This window comes from Stigmatopora nigra, chromosome 3 (assembly GCF_051989575.1).
Source record: "Stigmatopora nigra isolate UIUO_SnigA chromosome 3, RoL_Snig_1.1, whole genome shotgun sequence".
Lineage (NCBI taxonomy): Eukaryota > Metazoa > Chordata > Actinopteri > Syngnathiformes > Syngnathidae > Stigmatopora > Stigmatopora nigra.
The window spans coordinates 14,757,014-14,770,091 of NC_135510.1; the positions used below are offsets into that span (position 1 = coordinate 14,757,014).

At 36.9% G+C, this 13,078-nt stretch overlaps 1 long non-coding RNA gene across 3 annotated transcripts in view; it reads left to right on the forward strand.

The window, feature by feature from the left end:
- The first annotated feature begins 789 nt into the window (after positions 1-789).
- Positions 790-13,078, forward strand: part of LOC144194533 (uncharacterized) — a 32,421-nt gene continuing 20,132 nt past the window's right edge. Inside the window, exons 1-3 of one of the 3 annotated variants that reach the window (XR_013325909.1) lie at positions 790-880; positions 1,249-1,393; positions 10,487-11,026. This is a non-coding gene — a long non-coding RNA (uncharacterized LOC144194533). Of the gene's footprint in view, positions 881-1,248; positions 1,394-2,281; positions 2,400-10,486; positions 11,027-13,078 lie in introns of those variants that run through there. The other 2 variants (XR_013325911.1, XR_013325910.1) reach the window with 2 other exon arrangements.

The following is a 13,078-nucleotide window of genomic DNA, read 5'->3' on the forward strand; positions in this document are numbered from 1 at the left end:
CGAATTAATTAGTTTATCTACTTTCAAGTCTAGAGTGGCCCGGCGGGGCGAGTGGTTAGCATGTTGGGCTCACAGCTATGGGTCCTGGGTTCAAATCCAGGTCATGTCTGTTTGTGTGGAGTTTGCCTGCCTGGGTTTCCTCCGGGTACTCTAGTTTCCTCCCACATTCCAAAAAAAACATGCATGGTAGGCTGAGTGGACACTCTAAATTGCCCCTAGGCATAGGTGTGTGTGTGTGCATGGTTGTCCCCCGCCTCTGGGCCGGCCACCCCCCTACACACACACACACACACACACACACAACCCTAATGAGTATAAAGCATTTCAGAAAAATGAAAGAAGGAAATAATTCAAATTTGGGCCCATTTTTAAATCATAATTTAGCCTCTATAGGGATTGAAATTAATTGGTTTAATAACAAAAAAGGGTTAATAGCTAACCAGACAATGATTTTTGTACATTACCTTTTATGAGATCGGCTCCTGCACCCCCGCGAGTCTAATGAGGATAAAGAGGATCAGAAATTGAGATGAAATGAGATCTACTGTTTTTGTATTCCTCTAACACTATATACAACAATTATCTAAAACTATAACTATAAAAGTATTTTTTTATTATATATATATCCTGATTTGACAAATTCATTTAACTGTGTCATGTTTTGTTTGAGATTTTGGTGGAGGTGTGTCTCCCTTGTGTTTGCTGTCTGGGTGATGTGTGTCCCTCCAGGCTTCCCTTCCTGTTTTGACCAGGTGTGTTTGATTGATAATTATCTCTTGTGTGTCTAGTTGTACATTGCATCCTGGTATGAATTGTTGCTGGATTATTGCTTACATTTAGTCATGATTTCTCCCTGTCAGTGTGTGTGCATGCCTGTAAGGTTTGTTTCTTTATTTGGTTTTTACTCAGTCCTAAGTTTGTATGGCTTTTCCTGTTAATTCTTATCAAAGTTGATCTACTTTCAGTCTACTGTTTTTGTATTCCTTTAACACTCTATACAACAATTATCCAAATGTATTCAACAAGTATTTTTATTATATATATATATATCTTGATTTTACAAATTCATTTAACTGTGTCATGTTTTGTTATCATTGCATTTCATTTGGTGCTCATGCCTGGTGGCAAAAGTGATGTTTGCATCTAAGCTATTTTAGACCACCTACAGTGAGGCCTAGTTTATAAATTATGCTGTGAACTTTGTGTTATCATCCTTCCACTCATCCATTATCATTTGCTACACTTTAGTTTTGTGCACCAGCACTCCTGTCTCGTCCTACTTCCTGCATTTTTGGACCCGACTCCGTCGCACACCTGAGGCTCACTCATGACAAACTACAAGCTTGATATGGATTCGTCAGCTCTGTTTGATTACCCCATGATTATACATAAGGTAAGGGCTGAAACTGATAAAGCTTTTTATGTGTGGACTGAATTATAATATATAGTACTGCATTTCCAAGGTTGTCATAGGTAAATATTTTAGACTGTCTATTCCACCTCAGCTACCTCGCCATATCCAATATTTTCATGGATGTTTCCAATGTTTTGCTGATTATTTACCATACTAGTATCTGAGGGTGGCCCTGTGGAGTGAGTGGTTAGCGCTTTGGCCTCACAGCTCTGGGGTCATGGGTTCGAATCCAGGTCATATCCATCTGTGTGGAGTTTGCATGTTCTCCCTGGGCCTGTGTGGGTTTTCTCCGGCTACTCTGGTTTCTTCCCAAATTTCAACAACATGCATGGTAGGCTGATTGGACACTCTAAATTGCCCTTAGGTACGAGTTAGTGTAAATTGTTGTTTGTCTCCAGGTGCCCTGCGATCGGCTGGCTACCGATTCAGGGTGTCCCCCGCCTGGGATTGATTCCAATACCCCCTGTGACCCTAATGAGGATAAAGCGGTTCAAAAAATGAGATGAGACCAGTACTTGGCCTTCATTTCTAAAATAATTCAGCCTGAGTAAGTGACATTCAAATGACCACTAAGATAGTTTCTTTTTTAATAGCAGGCATGACTAATAGTTTATTGTGGATCGCTTTTCCTAAAGAGGTTAAACAAGCAGCAACAAAATGAATCAGTGATCTATATTGTAAAATGTAATTATATACTATGTAATATTACAACAATCCACCTGTCACTACTCTTTGGACAAACTCTACATATTAGTGTCAATGAGCAGGTGGGAGCATTATTACGAGCCTTGTAAATGTCCATGCATGAGTTCGGGATAGGCTGATCTGGAGTCAGACAGAGTAGACATACTATTTCCCTGCTGACAGGTGTCTTTGGTTCCAGTTCCCCGGGGGGTCTTTGCTCTCAAAAGAGTAAAAGAGGAAGCAAAGAGTGCTAAGTGCTGCCGGGGTAAAGATGAAATAGTGACTGGGTCAGTGGGTTCAGTCGTTGATTGTAAAAAAATATTGGGGGAAGGTGACAACATGACTACACTGAAAGCAACTTGACACAATCCATGTTTCAACAGCCAGATAGCCACCTGTCATTTCCTCTTAGCCCCCTTCACACACCTCTTATAGCCCTTCACACCACACAAGTAGGAGATGGCTGACGGGGGGCCCAGTTAAAGGTCAATGGTACCAGCCTAAAATGAGGCGTGACATAACTCCAGCATGTTTGCTTAGATTAGATTTGCATTGTCAGATAGTTTGAGGTGTCTCGGTGCAAGGCATTTTCACATCCATATATAGCACAGCATGCAGACCCCAGCACAAGCCAAAAGACACATGCACCTTGTGTCGCCCACTTTCACAGCCATGATGTATATCTATTAAAGTGCCACTCTGGTACATTTCAGCTTGACCTTGTTTAATAGTGCTGACAAGGCAGAGAGCTTAGTGAGAGGAGCCAGTTGAGCAAAATTTGTCTACTGCTTGACTTGACTCTCCATAATGACATTGTCATGTGATTATTAAAACACTGGTCAGTGTTGGAGTATACAATTAACATGATACATAATACGTGCCGACTATCCGCCTCCACCCTTCAGTTATGGAGTTTGCATATTCTTTTTGGAGCCATCTGGTGACTCGGTGGTTCTCTTGACTGACTTTGGTGCAAGTTGTGTGGGATCAATTCCCATTTGGTGGAAATGTGATTGAGAGTGTGAATGTCTTAACTATGACTGACTGGTCACCAGTCTATGTTGTATTCCAGATACGCCCCAGATGTCGAAAAGAAGCATTCGACATGCATGATCACTATTTCAATGCCGGATGCGCTCATCACAGCTTGTTCTTGTCATGTGAGACAGCCAGTTTCAAACTCAGATGGTGGATTCAACTTATGAACACTTTCAACTTATGAACACTTTCAACTTATGAACACTTTCAACTCATGAACAAGCGCTCGTTCGTAAGTAGGGGAGCGTCTGTACTATATAATATATCAATGTAGCAAATATTCATGTAGAAACCTGCTGCTTTTTCCAGTTCTTCAATAATTTAGTCCATAAAATTTGTCTTTAATCCCCATATCCCGTCATCCACACGGATATGCGGTGATATGCTTGTGCCTGTCAAGGGTGAATTGCAGCTGGCATGCATATATCATGCTCACACCAGGAGTCAAGTTTGCTTAGTGTGAAAAAATGATCTGCCAGCTTCAATGAATGCTTCTAAGTAGTCTGATCAGTCACCGCCTTCTCAGCTATGCAAGGACTCATCTGGCTAAAGCATCTCATTAGCCACAGGGAAGCTCATATTTACAGAACAGTTTATCACCAACTACATTTAGACATTGAAGGCTGACTTTTGAACAAGATGAGGGCCACAGGTCATTTATCACACTGCTCTCCATTTGTTTTGTTATTCATGTGGAAATAAGCAAGTCACAATTTACTGTCTGATATTTTGCAATGTTGCAGACTAACTGGACATTTTTCGTCAAAGTGTCTGTGTGTGTGTTTGTGTATGAAATGTGGTGTGTAATGAATCCAGACACATTTTTATGTCCTTCGAGGAGTGTTTGAGTCTCTTTGGAAAATCTCCAGGATTAAGCAAGTGTGTGTTGCAAGTGTCATTTTCATCATAAATCAATTCTTTCCCCGTTTATACTTTGAACTTGATGTGAACTCTGCCAAGTATGGAATCTTCCCGACATTAAATAACTAGTGGGAGTGTATACCTCACCAAAGGCACATGTCTCACACGTATAAGGCAATATTTAGCTGTTTCTAGCTCTTCATAATTTCTATAACAATGTAATGCCAAATGTCTGGTTCTAAATGGGCTAGATAGACTCTAAAGTCTCTGAATACTGAAATATCCCACGGTGTGCCCTCGTTTGTTGTCTTTCATAATTTATCACGGATATATTCCTCAGAATTGTATTCAAGTTTAAACTCGAGCACGACTCCATGTCTGAGAAGCCTTCAGTGGCCTAGAACTGAGCCAGCTTCACCGTCTTATCTACAGCTGAGTAATGAACCTGCTCAGGTGTAAATCGCTCATAATCATGAATGATTGATTCTTTTAGGCCACAATTTTTAGTCCATCTTGAAATATTGGTATTTTCCTTCATATCATTAATGCATTCTTTGAATTTGTTTGTTTCTTCTTTGGACCGCTGTTTCTTCTTTGGCGGCCATTTCTTATTCGGGCTTTGTTTTTCGATTTTGAATATTTATGGATTATACCATGATGCAGTGCACCTCAATCAAATAATCTGGATTGGTATGAAGCTTCTGGACAGCTTGATGATGAGTTGATCATTTGATTCAGGTGTGATAGAGGAGGGAGATATAGAAAACAGATGGATAGGGGCTCTCAAGGACCAAACTTGGCCACCCCTGGTTTAAACCTTCTTTGTTGGAGAGGTATTCATAAAGCAGAATAGTTATTTTTTTTCAGCGTCTCTGGACTCTTTTTTTTTTTTCACTTTCAGCTCCTCATCACCCATATTTTGCCTACCAAAATGTTGATCTTAAAAGGATGTTTTGTTAAAAAAAGAACAAGCTAAAATGTATGTAAAATAGCATTCATATCCAAACAGAGAGGCATTGGTTAATTACGAGGGACAATGTTAGAGGACAATGCCAGCAGTGATGAGCACAGGAATTCAGGGTTAACCAGGTGGCTTCTCAGGAGATAGTGCCAAAAGATGAAACCAGCTCAGTGTCAGCCTTTTAATTCAATCTGACATGTGCACATATGTCTTTAATGTCTGTAGGGATTTCCTTATCCATTGATGTGCTTTGCTGACAGTCTGCAGTCACACATGTTTGAATTGCAAACTAATGTGTTGTGAGTTCCACACAAAACTGCATCAAGTCAAAGCTTCTACGAGTGATCTCCTTTCGTCTGCTGGCTGGCCCTTAGATCTCCAATGCATTCCAATTTTTGCCAATAGTTGACTTCGTGTCTATCTTACGACAGACTGGAAACCAGTGTCGTCGGGCTTCTGCAAGAAATTAGCTGGGATAGGCTCTAGTAACCTGTGACCCTGACTAAGATAAGCAGTATTGAAAATAAATGAATGAATATTTGTTTACCACACTTAAATATGTTTTGCCCCACTAATATATTCTTGCACAGAAAAGGTCATTGGATCTGTGTCTACATACAAATCCCATGACTAAATCAGTGAATTATGACTCTCCATCTTGTGTAGTTTCTCTTAAGTTTTACTTGTGGACAAGGTGGTAGATAAAGTAACCTCTTGTTTAAATAATTTCATGCACATAAATGTATCAAGTGTGCTGTAAAAGAAGGAAATTGGCAGCATATAAATATGAATACTCTTGCCCCATTGTAAACACAATTATGCACAGAATATGCGGGAAACAAAGGCAATCTCTGTACAGTGTTCTATGAGTGAATCAAGCCATTAAAAACAACTCGTGTGTCCATTTAGTAGCTGTGCAATTCCACCATTGAAGCTGTGTGAAGGGCCCTCCAGAGTGCGACATTGATGATAGAGTTCTTGCTCCTCCCTACTCTTCCACTCTACAGCCTACCCACATTAACTTTCCAGCCCATTCAGCAGTGATTAGAAAAGCCTCTCAGCTCCAGAGTTTAAAATCATTTGAGCATAATGAATTCCAATCACTCCCTCCTCTTGCCCTCTGCTCCCACTTGTATTCGAGAACCTATAACGAGGAGTACAATGGAGATACAAAGAGTCTGGGGTGGCAAGACAAGCGTGTAGATTCAGAGGATTCATATAAGAAATTAAAGCAGGGTTATCCTCATTCGGTTATCATTTTTAAGCAGTGCCTATCTGAGACTTTGGAAATAAAATTGGCTTTGTTCAAATAATAAAATGAAGTTTCCAACTCTATGCAGACAGAGGTACACATTACATTTGATGGATCAAATTTTGTCTGCAGCGCACAAGATTTTCTACAGCTACTGTGATTTCAAAAGTACTGAATTGGACTCTAGATGGATGAAGGTACTCATTGCCATGCATTGTATCAGCAGTATGACCACCTTCATGACTTACATCAAAAGTGTTGAGAAATACCTGCTCTGTTCCCATCAAAAATTCCAGAAACTTCCAAATGGCTTTCTTCAGGGTACCATTTTTTTCCTTGCCATCTCTGCAATAAAATAGCTAACCGGTTCAGAAAATGAATGAATGAATGAATACTAAACATATTCACTGTATTTTTGAAAAGGAAAAATTATATAAGACGCACCTGAGTTTTTTGGGGTTGGTTTTGAGAGGCATGGGGCCATTATTTTAGTTTATTAGAAACCAAGAACAAACCTTATATGTTAAAAAAATAATGAAATAGGGAACAACAGGCAACATTGATTTATTTATTGTAACAAAAAACACAATAGAAAAGGCATAAAGTCGCACCTGAGTATAACTTGCATGCCCAGTCCAACTATGAAAATAGTCCAGAAAATAAATGATATAAACCTTAAAAAATCAAACGTTTTACATTAGTGCTCATTTCATTGTGATCTGATGGTTATTCAGATGTGGTCAAATTCTGAACCCTATATTGGACCACATATCTGTATTCTTTTCTTGACATACATTTCCAGATTATCTCATCACATTGTCACCCCGATGACGCTAATAGTGCTTTGGTGATGACCTTTCAGATTGCCATGTCATGCCATCATGTCCCAATGGCCAGAAGCAACCCTGTCACCTTTAATCAGCACGACATTTTGACCACCAAGCAGCTCTTGTAGTTCCACCGGTTTACACGCAGATGCATGCATGCAAGACATGAACATAATCTTACTGCATCAAATCATTTCTTCTTCAGGTGATCGCTAGCAGTAACTTTTAATAAGCATAGAGAGGAAGTTTGCGTTTAATCTGTGCACAGTTGTGTTGGGTTCGATTGTAGTCATTAAGTTGCATTTTAGTCTTTATATCCTGCATTTCCAAATCCATATAAGGTAATGTTCAAACATCTTTGTCTGGTAAGGTATTGCCCTTTTTTGTGAGTAAACCAAATTCATTTCAGACCTTTTATCGAGGCTAAATTATGATTTTAAAAATGATCCCCAATTAGAATTTTTTCCTTTGGATTTGAACCCAGGACTGTGAGGCCGACGTGCCAACCACTCGGTAGCTGGGGCGCTCAAATTTGAATTTATTTTTATTATTTTTTGTATCCAGGTCGATCAACATACGTTACAGGAAAACTAAATGGTGAATAGTCAGTCAGGCTATTGATTACTTTAACATACATATATATATATTTATTTATTTTTACCACTGAATATGTGCTGTTGCTGTAGTATATAATTGAGGACAGCAATTTGTTGAGTCATATGATACTATGGTTATAGTACTCTTACTTCAGTAACATATTTGGCTCTCTTGACACCTCTGCTAATATGTACTACAAATTATAGTGAAAAATTACTATCATTGTAATACTCTGCCATTGCTGGCCATATTCTTCTTGGCAGTGATACTACTACAGTGAAACGGACGAAACATTCACGTCTGATCTCATAATAAACTTTTTTTTTTGTCTAATGGCTGCCAACAAGCATGTCGATACACACCCACACATTGGATTAGCAGGGTAATCAGCCATATACAATATACCATGGGTTCTTGATCTCAACAAAAGAGGGTCACAGATGTCAAACTGAATGTGCGCATTGAGGTTGTGTGAGTGTTTGCAATGTCTGACGGAAGCTGACAATCCAACCCGCGTCCTCGAGGGGAAGGTTTGTTAGTGACGACATGAAAACACACGTGCGCACCAGTGGGCAACCAACAAAAACATCCAAGCAGCATTTTGCTCATCGTTGTTCAGAAAACAACAAAGCTTGCTGTATGTTGTGAAAGTTAAAGTGGGGATAAAATGACCCATGGTAATCCGATTAAATCAGGATGATGAACTTTTTAAAAATGTTATCACCAAGGCCTACGGGTGTTTAAGGTTAGATACTGTATGCGTGTATGGACACTGCACTGCTACAGCAAAATATATTCTGACAGCGTCCATGGTGATGTCCTTCCATTCATCCTCTTTCTAATTTAACAGACTCTCTGATAAGAGTAGGCAAGTGTTCTTCTTTGCCGTTAATTATGGTACACCAGCAACTAAAGAGCATGGGTGAATACTTGCAGAAATGTGGTCCTGAGGAAGAACATAACTACTGAAGCTTGCATGGATATTCTCATAAAGAATGTAGTTTCTGGCTTGATCATGATTGTACAGTGGTAATTTTGCCTCACTAAGCTATTTAAATAGCAGTGCTTAAAGGGCACCAGACTCTCAACAAATGTGTGCATTACATTTACTCCAGATTTGAGTCATTGAAATACTTTCACTTTGAGTTAGTAAGGAAAACATAGAAAGAAAAGACAAATGCCTGTGAATAACTCCTCGGCTGCCTTTAATGGGGATAGAACCCCCACTTCAAATGGATTGCGTGTCATCTCCTACTAACCGATTCGTATTCAAACTCTACTTGGTGTTAAAGTGAATTTAAAAATATTGCATTGGCCGGCATTATTAGAACTCATAAAACCCATTTTGACAATTTACCTTTTTAAAGGAACTGTTGTAATGCTCTTACTATACTAAATTATGTTTACATTTTTGTATGTTTTAGAGTGCATTCCTTTCTTTGAGCTCAGTCTAGGTAAAAGTTTGATGTGGAAATTTTTTTGATAATTGCATTTATAATAAATGTTTTCTAGTGACATGCCCTGGAAATAGAAAGAGAGTGAGAGGAGTCTTTGACTGTGAAAAGGAGTAAAAAGAGTGAGAGTGAGAGAGAGATAGAAAACGAGAGAAAGAGAGAGTGAGAGTCAATCGTTGCTTGGCAGCTACACTGCTAGCTTCATTAACTTCCTAATAACAGGCTGATGAAGGTTCCTTAAGAGGCGCTCTTGTCTTTTCCTCCTTGACCTATCCTTCATCTTCTAGACACATTTGATGATTGCCATACTTGACTGCGGTACCATTTATAGCTGTGTTATATTACTTATTGTTTCACGAGTTCATCCTAACTATATAACTAAATAACAAAATGTGTGTATATGTGTATATACATATAAATATTATGCATATATATTAAATTTATGTATATATATACATATATATATATATATATATATATATATATATATATATATATATATATATATATATATATATATATATATATATATATATATATATATATATATATATATATATATATATATATATATATATATATATATATATATATATATATATATATATATATATATATATATATATATATATATATATATATATATATATATATATATATATATATATATATATATATATATATATATATATATATATATATATATATATATATATATATATATATATATATATATATATATATATATATATATATATATATATATATATATATATATATATATATATATATATATATATATATATATATATATATATATATATATATATATATATATATATATATATATATATATATATATATATATATATATATATATATATATATATATATATATATATATATATATATATATATATATATATATATATATACGTACACACGTACACATATAGAGAGAGATACAGATATATAGAGATATAGTGATGTATAGAGGTATAAAAAAAGAGGGACACAAAAGGAGGAATGACACTCCAAATTATTCTCCTATGGCGGGCAGCGACGTGCCTCATCACATTATAAATAATGACAAGAATTCTAAAATCTTGAAAATGCAAGGGGAATGTTGGAAACGAAAAGTGTCACAGCACAGACATATTGGGGTGCCCACACAGCCACTCATAGTCACCTCGTGAGGAGGGGTTAGATTGCAAATTATTCATGGTCGTAGCCTCGTCTGGCCCTCTTCAGATGGATTCATTATCGAGGCTAGCCAGGAAATAAAAGAACTGTCAAGAAAAAAAAACATCATCGACACAGCGGATAATAGCATAATAGCAAGTGAACCAACATACTCTGTTTGAGCAAGTGTGTGTGCATGTGTGTGTGTTACACTAGCTCCTGCCCTCAGCAGAAGTAGAGAGGTGACCCTGCCACGGTAATAATGCACTGTGGATTACAATTTGATGGAACCAAGCCACAAGGGTTTTTTCCTGCCCTCAAATGACATCTTGTTGCTGCTGGGACTATACAAGATACATGTGACATACACGCACAAACACACGCACGCACATCTATTTTCTTTTGCCTCGGCTTTTGGCTATGCCTCTGCGGATAAAGCATGTTTCAAGAGATACTGTATAAAAGACAACAAAAGAATGTATGTTATGATTCATTAGACAGAAAAAGATCCAGATTGTGCGGGGAAAAAACTCCAAATAAGGAACTCAATCAAGTCAAGTTTTAGGAATAGGTTAAATTGCTCATGCATGATCTCTTTTTTTCTCTTTTTTTAAATATGTTTATGTATTAAACTTACAAAATATGCTGCTTTGAAAAATACCAGAAGGTAATTCCCAGACTATTTTAGTTGGTTGAAATCAATGAATTACTGTGAAGGATATTATCGTATTTTCCTTAATAAAAGGCACAACTTTTTTTTTTGCGTGGCTTATATATGGATAGATATTGATTAATCCTTGTATGTAATTTTTGTTTAGCACAGCTCCATCTAGCTAGTGTAACACTGCCTTATGAACTTGAAAATGTGCTCATCCACACTGCATTGTCTGTCTCCATAGCATTATTTGTGCGTCAACAATTGCTACTGTGTTGCTGAGGCTGAGATAAACTTCTGAAATCTCTGGCTGCTTCATGCCATTTATGTATATACTACGCTAATTATCCAAAACTGACAGAAAGCTTTTGAAAGGGAACATTTCACCTCCTTGGTTAATCCCACTTGTAAACTAATAAGTAAATTGCTTTGTCTCTCTACTGCTGTAGTACCCACATCCAATTCATTAAAAAAAGTGGTAGTGTCATTGATAATAGTCATTTTGTAAAGTACTGGAGAATACCATATTTTCCATACCATATTTTGTGAATACCATATTTTGTGAATACATGTTTTGTCATGGTGACGTGTGTTCAGCATTTGCCAGTTATCAGTACCGGTGCAATTCTTGGTGTGAACTGAGAAAAAATGGAGAGAGATAAAAGTCTGTGCCTGTTATCCTCCAATATAAACGGTACATATATTTACATCCATATTTCATCCAAATTTAGTGTTGGTGTACTTATATATTTTACACGGTTTAGTGCAAGGGTAAGAAACTTTTTTGATTCAAAGAGCTGTAAACAATTCATACTTTTAATGTTATTCCTTGAGAGCTGTACTCAGAATATGCAACTACAAATAGATGCAATACTGTAATTTTTTTGTCATTCCACCTTCCATTCCAATGAGGAAATCAGTCAGACTAGATCAAAATAGAAATGTTCTGAGATTGGCTCAATCGCTGCCATCCTTCCTAGTACAAAGAGATTTGACGTTTACTAGTGATAAACTAATTTAGCTGAGATTATAAATGTAATATTGAATGAATGCTATCTGTATGCATATTGGATTGGATAACTTTATTCATCCCGTAATCGGGAAATTTCTTTGTTGCAATAGGAAGAGGGTGAGGATGCAGGAATAGGAAAGGCATTATACACAAATAGGTACTTAATAGTAAGTTAATAAATAAATACATGAATAAATATATAAATAGGTAACTGTGTTGCTGAGATATATATATACATACACACATATATATAGAAGCACATCTATACTGTATCCGAATTCAGGAGGTCCTAACCCACATTGAGATTTGAGTAATGTGATCCAGTCTATTCTGCCTTTAAATGTACCGCTCGATGGTGCATGATGATAGTTTTCACACTGCCTACTCATCTGATTTGATCCTAGGTAAAGCAAATTCCTACAAATAAGATTATAGGAAGCATTAATTATTTTAAGAATCCCTCTGAAATAGAATCACTTTTACTGGTCCATATGCTATAATCATTGCTGGATGTGTACAGTCTCAAGAAAAAGAAAATATGAGTAGCATTAGGAATACACTAGAATTTCGAGCCGAAATTTCCCATCACATAATTTTACTTTGGGTAGTTTGTACTTGTTTGAAGATGGAAGTTGTTGCAGTAGTGTTTGGTTAATATATTGGCAAAAAAAAGCTCAGGTTAGTAAAATGTTTCATTAGGATACTGGTACAGCTGTCCTGCTTAAACGTCCAGGAAAAACAATAAAGACTTTTTCTTCATAACTAATGTTGTTGAAAAAGAAATGATCAATTAACCAAACTAATTCTAGAATCAGATATTAAAAGGTTTTAAAATGCTTAACATGACCTACACAGCATCCATTTAAACAGTGCAAAGACAAGGTTGACTGAAGTGCAACCCAAAATTGAAGCATGAGGGAAGCCAAGCCAGCCCACAGACCCCCAAAAACTCATTTACACAAAATGCCTCTAGTACGTGTTGTTGTTTTTTCTTCAAATACACATATACCTGAATGTGTTTGCGTTAGATTCAACAGTCAAAACAAAGCCTCCACCTGGCACCCAAATGTACGACTACAAGGAATATTTGAGTGTAGAAAGCTTGGTAAGTAGCAATGAAGAGAACCTACACTCCTGATTG